Below are 12,107 nucleotides of genomic sequence, written 5' to 3' on the forward strand. Positions count from 1 at the left end.
CAGCTGCTGTTTCACCATTGAAATGCTTAGAGTACCAAGGTTTCTAAGGCTTTGACACAACTCTTGAAGACATTCAAGAGAAATCTGGTACAGAAACTCCTAGTAACAGCAATACTGAATAGAACATGCCCCTCATGCAATAGCTTAGATTCAGAATGTTGTTTTAATGCCTCAGAGAGGATGGCTGCATAGCCCACCTACCTTAAGGTCTACATGGAAGCTATTGCCCCCAGTAGCTCATGTGGAAGTGACATGCTTTCCATGACATGGGATTTCTCTGCTTAGAGCACAAGTTCCATTCTGTCACTGGTTCTTGTGCAGCCCAGTGAGTCACTCACACCCTGATTCTGCAAAATACACGTCTAGCCAGGAAGATACAGAGTGTGTGCTTAAAGCCAAACCATTTCATTAAGGCTTAAGCATGTTCTTTGTCAAATAAAGCAAGTTTCTGCCATGCAGAAATAACCACATTCCTCTTCACATTCCTTGCTTTGCACTATTCCTTTATCTTCCAAAAACCCTAAGCAATCTAGCTCTCTGCTGCCAGAATTGATAGGGACACTGGACACACTCAAAAACCTGTATTTTCTGGACTAGATGGGAACTCATCAAGTGGAAAAAATTTAATAGCTCTGAGAAAAAATTTCAGTCTATTTTATCCTCTACTGTGTGAACATAACTCTCAGTTAAAGACCATTAAGGTAAATTGAATAAGTCTAAAATGTGAAAATTTGGCCAACACTTTTTTTTTGACAAATTAAATACATACAGATTGTAGCTGGCAATCTATTTCCAATGATAAAGTAAAAGACACAGAAATGGGCTGTACAGACCTTTCACAGCTTTCAAATTCAAAACAAAATACACAGCCACTGAGTCTTTAGACATATGTCTCAATGAAGAAGCAGTACCAAAAATAATGTAGTTGTAGGCAAACGATGGTCTTGCAAATGACAACATGGATTCATGTAGAAAAAAATAACACAAGTGGAGAGGATTTGTGAATAACAAGTTGAACAAGGAACAATGATATCACAACTCAAGCTCAGATAAAAATTAGTTTATCATTTAGGAAAAAAAAGAAAGGAAAACCAAGAAAAGAGAACAAGGGTGGAAAATAAAGGCTGCTTTTGGTTATATGCAAGTTTGTTTCATTCTTTACCAATATCCTAAAGAGTCTGTGCACATACTGTCCTGTTTTTAGTAAAAAGAGGTGATGCAAGAGCTACATATCTGTGGGAAAAGACTGTTCAAACACATGAACACTGTGTCAGCACACTGTGGGGGTGACACAGCATGGTGGCTCACAAGCATATGCAACTTAATCAGTCAGCTTCTGCTCCCCATACAGAAATTACTGGCACAAATGGGTATTTTGAACATCAAAATTGAAAACTCACACTGTGATTTGAAAGGCAGTTTACTAGGAAAACAATATGGTAGGATGTAAAATTGTATCCCTCATTTTAATTAAAATAGAAAGAAAAAAGATATTCTTTATCAAGTGAACCTACCAACTTCTTGTCAACACAAGCACTTCATTCCTCACCAAAGTTTTGTTGGACCAGGGAATATTCCTTTGATACTGCAGTGTTAAAAAACCTACCTGGATCTAATGACATTACTACCTATAATTTCTAGTGGCACTTTAAAGGCTGGACTTTCAAGGTGCCGTTGCAGAAAAGTATAAGTTACAGCCACATACAGTGAGACACAACAAGTTTCATACCAGTATTTTCAGCTTGTGAACTGATACTGATCAGCTCTGAACTGTGATGGATCCCTGTCAACTGAGCTGACTTGCACAGAACTTTGGCCACCTGCTCAACATTTAAACAATCTCACTGAAGACCCATTCTGCATCACTTTTTTACTTCAGCAGAGTATTTTGGACAAACCATAAACAACGAGTGTTTTCCCACTATTTCCTTATATTTTAGTGTATATATTTAGTGTATTTAGTATATTTATATTTAGTGTATTTACTGTATTACTGGTTTTGATCCATTTGCGTAATACTTGAGGGCAACACTACAAAATAGTGCTCACAGTCCAAGGAGAGACTGCACCCAACTACCATAAGAATCAGAGCCACATCTGGCTACTTTTTGTTTTAAAGGGGTATGAGAATGAGCATAGCTACTTCTTGGGCTCATTAAAGGCCGTGCCTCATCTTTCTTAGCAGATTAAACTGAGAGTAAAAGGCAGAGGAGGGCTTTGTTCACTCTACACACGCTGTGTACTTGTGCAGAAAGGCAAAATCTGATTGTTTTAGTAACACATTGAAGGTTACTGCCCTCCCTGATATCACACTGCCTGCTCAAACAAGCAAGGTTACTGTCAAACTGAGACATCAGACACTTGTGCTAAGTTTATCAAGCAGAAAACCTTTCTGATGGCACCAAGAGAGCTTTTATCCATCCAAGATATTAAAGGGACTACAGATATTTCATAGAATCATCAAGGTTGGAAAACACCTCCAAGATCATGAAGTCCAACCCTTGATCGATCACCACATTGTCAACTAGACCATAGCACTAAGAGCCACATCAGTCATTTCTTCAACACTTCCAGGGATAGCAACTCCACCCATTCCAAACACTCAACCATTTCAGTGAAGAAATTCTCCTGATGTTCAGCTTGAACCTCCCCTGCTGCAGCCTGAAGCCATTTCTTCTCATCTTGTCATTAGTTGCCTGAGAGAAGAGACCAATCCCACATCTCTTCTCAGGTGGTTGCAAAGAGCAAAAAGGTCTCCCCTGAGCCTCCTCCCAGCTCCCTCAGCCATTCCTCACAGGACTTGTGCTCCCTACCCTACACCAGCTCTGTTGCCCACATCTGCAGAACTGAATCTATTTTCACTCATAATTAGATTTCTACTAGACTTTTCATCATTTTGTGATTAATTTACCTAACTGGCCATCCACTATTTTTTTATAAATATATTAAGAAACCATTGTGCATTTAATTACTTCTCATGTGAGCATATCATTACCCACACAAACTAAAATCAGAGTAAATCTCTCTTTTCAAGGTGGTGTCACCTTCCATGGCAACACTAAAATGGACACCATTATAAAATATAAGTTTTAAACTGTATCCTGTTTTTCTCCTATTAATACCCGACAGGTGCATGGAGTACAGGCACTATTCAGACCACCATTTAGACAAAACAAAAAGTCAGCTTTTACAAGCCCTGTATGAGGGGCTGCTTTATGTGATTTATTACAGCAGAAGCCACATAAAATGCAGTGTGTGGTCTTTGGGAGAGAAGGCCTTAGGTAGTGATGCTGCAGCAGGAAGGTTTTGCAGCCTTCCCTCCACCAGACAAGAGCAAAGCCATGGATCAGACCAGGACAAGCAGAGTGAATACAAGACAGGCCTCTCCTGAACTCCAAAGAACTCTGAGGAGGAGACAAGGCTTCCTATATTAAATGGGCTGCCAAACAGTGATGTCAGCCAAGCTTTGGGATTGTATTTCCCTGGGTCTTTTTAATCTCTTCTTCACCAAATCAACACTACATTGTTCAACAATAAACACAGCTGATTCCATCCTTTATGCAGAATGAAGCAAGTGTTTACCAGCTGTCTCAAAGTGATGAAAGAGCAAAAAGAAAAACTGAAGTATTTGGCCATCCTAGTACATCAAACCATCAAAGCATTAGAACAGGTTACACTTACTTCTATGTTAATGTTAAAGAAAAATAAACTAACAGTGACCTTGGACTACATTTATATAATAAACAATTAATCTACATACCTGTAAAAAGTTGGTCATGAAAAAATTGACTTGACAGATTAGCTCTACAAGAATAGAAAGCTGTCATACTTAAAGGCTGTAACATAGTTCTCCCCCACAACTTCTTGCAAAGGAGAGACTGACACAACTTTTCAACATCCCTAGTTAATACATTGGCAAAAGGCAGAAGAATTTATATGCCTCTTGTGAAAGGTTTCGTTAAAATTGCATCTATTTTTGCAGCACATCTTATAAATCCAAATCCATCTGCAAATATCCCTCAGTTTCCAGAGCACTGAAGCCATCAGGAACTCAGCTCATCTGAGACCAATGACGAAAATCCCTGCCTTCCCACGTGCTCTGTGTCATACGCAGATTGCCTGAAAAAATAAATAGCAAACCCCTGACAAAAAGGCAAGGTAGGGATTTATTCTTGCTTTGCTTGTAGGTACCACATATTTGAGCTTGAACTCCAAAAATTCCAGGAAGCCAAAGAGCAAATCAGAACAAACAAATCAAGCACAGCACTGTTTTCCCAGGCCTGCCACAGCCAACCTGCTCTTTCAGCAGTTCCTGTAGGAAGTGGTTTCCTTGCACATTGGATTTAATTTCAAATGTTTGAGACCATTGCCTACTTAGAAACACTTTTTGGTCTTTCTTGACTCCTGGATCACGTTCTCATGTGTGCCTCAGACTACATGAGGCTTTGGGTATTCACTAGTTTATTTTTGCTGTAATTTACCTTGTATTTACCCTTCCTACCTATATGTTTAAATCACTTAAGAATGAATAGCCACAAACCTTCCTCGGAAAGGCATTACAGTATGTGCTGTGAACTAACTTTTCTCATCAGACACTTATGAAAACCTGGCTCCACAAGAACACTTATCAGAGAAACCCCCAAAATACACTTCCCTACACTCACCACACCACAGTATGTGATGTGCCACAGCCATTTCCTCCTCCTGAGGATGCACATAATTGTGGTATCTGAGATAATGCTGCAAGCATGGAGAAATGTTAACTTTTGAAAGGGAAAAATGATAGTTTGTACAGTAATTGCAGGCTATCATAAATGCCCGAGTTACTTAACTGCAAGACAGAACAAAGGCTGGCCCCAGTTTGAGGCAGTTAAACTCCACAGCAATCAAAATAAAAATAAAAAATCTTTGACACAAATGTGTTTTTTTGTTTTTTACTGGAAACTGTGAAGCAGTTCAGCCTCAATAAATCAGAGGTTGAGCCAAGCCAAACTACAGGTCTCCCCTCCAAGAAGACCCTGCCCTGGGGGCCTTTGGGCTTTCTGGGAAGGGGAAAAAAAAAAATAAATAAAAGATGAACATCCACAAACTTAAATATTCTTTCCAGAAATACCAGCCATCAGCCAGGTCAAAGGGAGTCAGGCATTGCTTTGCAGAGACCTGGAGCCATGACAGAATTCGTCTGGTATTTCAGATATGATCTCATCACCACCCATGGGCACTTCGTTTGTGGAATCAAATCCGCAACAAGTAATGAACATATCGATTTGGCAAATAGAGTTGCACGTCAGTATTTCTCCAAAATCTAGAGTTATAGTTACTTATATCTAGTATATGCAACAACTAATAAAGCCATTGAGCTAATACAGCCTGAAAGCTCAAATAATACTTTTAAAACACTGAGATGGGTCAGTTGCCTCCTTAAAGCAAATCCCTCTTTAGCAATATTTTTCAATTTTTGCCTCCCTGTCTCATTTTCTTCAAACCAATTACCACTGTGCCCATTCCTTCAACTTATTTTGGAGGTACCTACACTGTTAGAGGGGAGAGAGAAGGAAAAAAAAAGTATTTTAAATCGAAAAAATCTTTATAAATCTTGAATACATTTTTAACAAAAACTTGAGGCAGTGTGAAAAAGTCTTTATGCATTATACTTTTATAGGAACTTTTCTCCCCAGGTTAGTTCTTGTTATTAAAGAGTTCTAGCTCCTTACTCTTTTCCCCCTTCTCCTCTCCTTTCTGACACACTGTATTCACTTTTGAAAGGAATTGGGAATTTTGAGCCCTTTCCATACCTGGTGTGTTAGCTGCTACAGACACCTTTCATTAGCAGACAACATAAATGGTACTTGAAGCCATAATGGTACAAAACAATATTCTAAAGGAACAATTTATTCATGCGATAAGAAGTGCCTCATTTATTTTCCATAGAAATAGATTTGATTAATTTATTTTTTCTATTTTGAAAGCTCAATTAAGCTGTGGTCTGCCTTTGACAAAATGGTACAGAGATTCGCAATACTATACAAAGTTTTTGTTTGGTTTATAATAAGTTTTATTTACTACTATTTTATGATGTAGTTTGTTGTGCTCCAGTTTTGAGAGGGACAGTTTCCGTTTTCTGCTGAAAATAGAAACAAATAATGAGACTTCCTAGCTGGATCCAAAAAAATGCGAGATTCAAGAGAAAAGCCAAAATTATCTCATTAAGTGCAAGAGCTGTCGACTAGAATCATAAAGGCAGAAACCATGAAGAGGAACTCAAGGTATAGGGAACCTGATTAAATCTAAAACTGTTCTTCTGTCTGTCCTTGAGGCATTATTGCCAGCCTCTGCACAGAAATAACTCCAAAATCTGCCACCAGGTGTTTGTGAAATAACCTCACTCTAGGAAAATGCACATTTTTATAAGTACCTCATTTAGATGGCATGTTTATCCATGGAAACCACCCAGGAACTACGAGAAGGAAAAGAATATTCTTGAATCCAGTGATATTATCTGGATCACATCCTGCCACGAGGTCATTTTTCTGTGCATGTGGGGTTTTAGTGGGAGGTGGGACAGAGCACTAGTCCATGAGCTCTGGCACTGCTCTTGAGCACTGCACAGCAGGCAGCTGCATTCTCACTAAAAGTTATAACTCAAAAGAGGCAAAAATAGTGTTCACTTCATGCAGTCTATGAGTAGGATCATTTTTAAAAAGCAGTTTATAGGATTCTGAAGTTCCACTGTTCTTTTCACCTCTAGAACAAGGCTTTTGCTTTTCTTCTTTGTCTTAAAATAGCTCCCTAAAGACAACTGAATGAAGAAACTTCATAAAGAAACTAAATTCCTCTCTCATCTATTCATCCAGTAACAAAACAAAATCCTCAGCGCCCAGAGAGCAGCCATCCACCTTTGACTTTAGTTTGGACAAGGACTTGTGCTGCAACCAGAACATTTCTGTCAATCTACATCAAACCTCATCTTGATTATTGCCATGCCCAGATCAGCATCAGAATTAAAGTGGTGGTTTGACTTCCACTCATCACCATGATGGGAGCATGGAAGATCCAGAAGCATTAGAAATTTAAATGATCAAACTGAAAGAGATTCAACACCTCTGTCCTCCCTATTTTTCGTATTTGCCCTATTTTTGTTTTTAAAAAAATGCAGCAGTGGCACATTCATAACTATGACCAAACTGTTTCACCACTTTTGTACTTTATTATGAACAAGCAACACTAACAGGTGAGTAAAAGACTTCATAGTAGTACTGAAAATTTACAGCATTTCCTCTCTTTGCTTTCATATCTGCACAAAACCCTCTCCATGACACTCAGACTGAGACAATGACTCTATTTTTGTCACATTGCCACCCTTCAAACCAACAAGACACTTACCAGCACTGCAATTTACTGTTACATTGTTTTGGACCTGTGTGTAGTACCCAGGCCTTTTTCATCATTGACCTTTCTGCAACTTGTGCTGGGTCCTGCAGAATATCGTGAAAATAATTTCATAAATCAAAACTTTTGCTGCAGATTAACAGGTCCAACAGGAGATAATCTTTACTGCACACAGCTATTCCAAAGGTCTCAACGGGAAGTTGTACTCTTTTTTGGATCAACAGAGAGTGAGGGCTTGGGGATCATTTTAGAGACAGAAAAGGAAAGCAGATTTGGAGGGCTTAAAAGAAGAAAGTGGGGGAGAGGACAGATTCATACTACTCAGAAGAGGAATACTAACTCCAAATTATTTACTAAGGAATTTACACCATCTGCTGTTTGACTGAAACAGCTCTCACAGGTGTTGGCTGTATTAATCCTAACATACACCTAACATTTTCCACTCACACAGTAATTCTGAGGCAAGCTTCTTTTTTCATACTCCATTCATCCCTAAAAATAAACCCAGCTAACATGCACACCTATTTCTAGTTGAGCAGAAAAAAAAACCAATTAAAAATCACCCCACCTTCCAAAGCATAGAAAACCAAACGCTAAATGGGATTCAATGCAAATATGCATCCCTTGTTACGACAATAGGTCATTCATTACAAGTTCAGTTGCAGCTTCTAAGTGCAAAGCACATATTGCACATATAGAACATAATCACAATTTTGTCTCCAAATTCTGCATTTCATAGGCAGTTCATTGCCTCTCCATTTATAGAGGACAAAAAAATAGCAGTGAAAGCTTAGAGGACACTTTACCAGGAAGCATACTGAAGATTTATCCCAGCTTCAAACACATTACTAATTTCAAAATTACACTGGACTAAAAAAGCAGTGATTTAGATTTGCCCACCAAATCATCCAGTATTGACTGTCCAGCCAGCTGAGGCTTGGTTTTGTTTCTTTTCTTGTGGTAACTCATTTCCCAAGAGCTGTACTCTTTTGCACAGGTAGTGCCCCTGCAGCAGGACATTCAGGATCATCATACTCAGTGATTGCTATGGATTCCTACCTACAGCATTTTTCTGAAGAATACAGTTAGGAAAGGGAAATGCATTCCTAAAGTTACTAGGCCAGTTAATCCTTAACATATGGAACAGAGAAAGGTAGTTTTCTGTCCGGGAAAGCTTTCTCACAACTGGCTTGTAGAAAGGCTAATGTAAATGATGAGAGTAAGGTGGTGTTCCAGCCAAAAACATTGAGAATATTTTCAGAGACAATTTGAGGATGCTGATGTTTTAAATCCTCTCCTCCAAGGCGTTTTTTTAATGTCCAAGATTATAAAGCCTTAAATCCACATCTAGACCACAAGTTAATAAGAAGGACACCTATATTTTTATTAATTCATATATGCAGACTACAAGTAGTAAAACCCCTACACCTGGGACAAGACAAAATTCTGCAATGGATAGGCTCACTGTATGAAAAATGTGCTATATCACATCAAAATGGGCTTCTTGTTCTAGGACAGAAACTGTCACTTAGGCTCTAAGTAATATAAAGTTCAGAAGAAAGTCTGAGTCCATAAATCACAATTTGATTAAACATCAACAAGTGTTCAGTGGCCCAGTTTCAGTACTCTCAGAGCATACTGAATTAACTGGCAGCAGAGCCTTGTACCTACACAAGGGAACACTGTACTTTCCTAAGTAACAACTCTCCTCACATCCACAGGGAATGACAGGGACCAAGTTTTATCAAAGATAAAAAGTCTGAACCATCTTTTGAATTGTGTGTTGCCTATTTTCCAAATACAACAGCAAGGAATTACACCAAGACTATGAATTACTTGACTTCCCTTACATGATGAAATCTAACCACAAAAGAACCTGCTGTGTGTTTCTAGGTTTACATCCAAGTGGCACATGCTGAAAGACATCTGTTGCTTACGCATTTTTCAGGCTGATTATCTGTTGTTGTTTCCATATATGTTTGTATAGTCATACACTTATAAACACACTTTTATTTAAAATAAATCCAATCCTAGACCTCTTGAAAATGAAGCTATCCTTTTTTCTTTTTATATAGAAAGTTTTGGCTCATTACCCAGCACCGCTTCCCACCTGGGCAATGGCTTGAACAGACAATGATTCTGTGGGCTCCAGTTCCATTCACTTGAAAAGCCACAAACTTCAGCTGTCTTTGAGAAAGTGAATTATTCAAAGCTGTGTGGCTTAGTGGCTACAGGGTATTTTTTTAGGGTGCAGTATTGCTATGGACAGAAGTTTTGGTGGTAGGTTGTTTAGGTTTTTTCTAAAGATTAGGTAGCGCCATTTTGTAGTTTTTTGAAGTGGACCAAGGGGAAAAACAAAAACACAAGAAAAAACACTACTAGATAGCAGATTCACCACTCTCTGCAAGTCATAGCCTTAGGAACACATCCAGCAGACACATCCAAGAAAAAATCCAACATAAAATCTGAACAAACAAAGCCAAAACCTCCTCTTCGCAATTTACAGATGCTCATTGCAGAGCAGGGCCAAGCACAGGGGTTTAGGTTTGAACTTTTAAAGGCCTTTCCCCACAGAAGGGAAGACACAAAGAAGACAGATGTATATTTGTCATACATACACAGTTTCAAAGCTCACTCAGCCTGAGGGAAGGTACATTGGATACTTAACTAGATTTAAGTATCTTGAAATCATTCTCAGATGTCTATTTCAGTTACTGCAAACACTTAGTTTAGAGTATAAATCAGAGTGCTAATGAAGAAAGATTTTGGCCCTGAGCCTCCAGCCTATGCAGATCATGAGACAAGGACAAGCTAAATGCCCAGAGGAGCAAGAGGCAAGTTGTCCTCCCCACTTCTGCAGCCAGGAAGGAAATCCAGGGTAAAGCTTGGGCAGCCTCCTGTAACACGCACTAAACAGCTTGCTGTCCCTTAGCCTCTGTTGGCAAAGGCTCCTGTGGAACAGCAGTGACAACAGAATTTGAAGAGCTCCTGGGAGGCTGTGCACAGGGAAAGGAGAGCCTGTGGGATGTTACTGCAATGCTGTACCTCCAAACAATACTGAACGAAAGGTTCTGAGCTGCCCTGAGAGCCAAGCAGCCACTGCCCTCAGGAGCATGGCCAAGCAGCCTTGCCTCTCCTGCAAAGAGGGGCTGGCTTCACAGAGCTTAACTGCAGAGCCAGCAGGTAATGTTTCACTGTCATCATCTAGCTCCACACACAGCCCTGTTTTCAGCTTCAAAATCCCCACCACAGAATCAAATCCCCAGAAGCAGCCATACTTACACAACCTCCAGGTTCACAGAGATAAACCATGGCCTTTCTCTCATACGTTGGAGCTGCCACTTTCTCTTCCTGTCTCAAGGTGCTCTCCACGGTCGTGGTCAGTCAGTGACATACACTAATTTCCCATTTGTCAAGCACCATTTAAAGCCTGTGCTCCACAAGTTGCTGAATTCAGACACCAGCTTCTGTGTAAAAGGCACAAAAAAAAAGTACTCCCCTTAACTTCCACTCTCAAATACTTTCCAAGCTTAGTGGTGTGAATATAACCCACCTGTGCAAGCTGGGAAAAGGCACAGGTTGTGCTTGTCAGCACCAAAAAGCAGTGGAAGGGGAGCAACAAATAAACAGCTGTGACAGAGGAAAGCTGTCCTGCTCGTAATCAAGTCAATGGCAAAACTCCCAACAAGAAGCAGTGTTGCACCCCGCGTTGGCAGCCAAGAGCTCAGTGTAACAATCTTGCTTTTCCTGTGTCTTCCTGTGCAGCTTTCTAAAGGAAAGACATTCCCAGTGTGTTCCTTTCATGGCGTATCCCTTATCTTCTGCCTGGAAACACAAGAAAACTCATTGTGCCCAGACCCTGCGCTGTAAGGCTGATCGTGTTTCAGTACAACTGATAAATAAAGAAAAGCCTTACATGGCAGTCTTCATTCAAGACACTTAAATCTGCAGCTTCAAATCCGCTTTATGCACTTTCAGTCACGTCAAAGCAAAACGCTTTCCCCTAGAAAAAAATGAGGATGGTAGGAAAAGCCACTGGGTTCTCCTGGCCCATTTAACAAATGAAACACTTACTTTCTGTTTGGTGTAAAGTGACAGCTGGCTTATTAGAACTGACACTGATCCTCCCGAGAGGATTTCAGGGAGCGAGTCATACAGGTGAAGGTCAACAGCAAAGGAGTTAGATGAAGAGAGGAAGGAAGCCACTTCCTCCTAAGGACAGAAATTAGCTAACAGAAAAGCTATTACTAAAGTGGCCCTCGCACGTTGGAAATACACTACTTGTAATATGTTCTGTTCCCAAGAAATATTTCCAAGACACTTTTTGAATGCAAGTTTTTATGCCTCGTCACCAGCTCGGTGTGCTGCAGTGAGGACCCCAGTGCAGTTTCCGCCTGCAGTAAGGGCTCTGTGAGCACAGCTTGCGCCCTGTCACTGTCTGACTGACGCAGTATCAAAGGCAACACATGAAATATTCTTATTTATTAATCATACATCACTTCTGACATATGTGACAAGGATCATTAACATGGGACGACATATTTTAGAGTGGATGAGACAACAGACACAGCCATACTGCCTGAGTGAGTTTTAACCAGGCACACACAGGCAGCTGCAGATCTTCATGAGTGCTCTGGCTCCCTTAGCAGACCTTCAGCAGGCCAGAGGAATAAAGACTTTAACCAAGGGATGATCAGTTTTTGCCAAGGTTTGTTCAG

At 40.0% G+C, this 12,107-nt stretch overlaps 1 protein-coding gene across 2 annotated transcripts in view; it reads right to left on the reverse strand.

Annotated features, from left to right (window-relative positions):
- INSC (INSC spindle orientation adaptor protein) overlaps positions 1 to 12,107 on the reverse strand; it is a 131,417-nt gene that overhangs the window by 114,327 nt on the left and 4,983 nt on the right. The window contains exons 2-3 of one of the 2 annotated variants that reach the window (XM_032113159.1): positions 10,943 to 11,392; positions 10,672 to 10,856 (exon numbers count right to left, since the gene is read on the reverse strand). The exons of the other annotated variant lie outside the window; for it this stretch is intronic. The gene's annotated coding sequence lies outside the window, so the exon portion shown is untranslated. The remainder of the gene's footprint in view (positions 1 to 10,671; positions 10,857 to 10,942; positions 11,393 to 12,107) is intronic. 2 annotated transcript variants of the gene reach the window in all.

The sequence above is a fragment of the Corvus moneduloides genome, chromosome 6, assembly GCF_009650955.1.
Source record: "Corvus moneduloides isolate bCorMon1 chromosome 6, bCorMon1.pri, whole genome shotgun sequence".
NCBI lineage: Eukaryota > Metazoa > Chordata > Aves > Passeriformes > Corvidae > Corvus > Corvus moneduloides.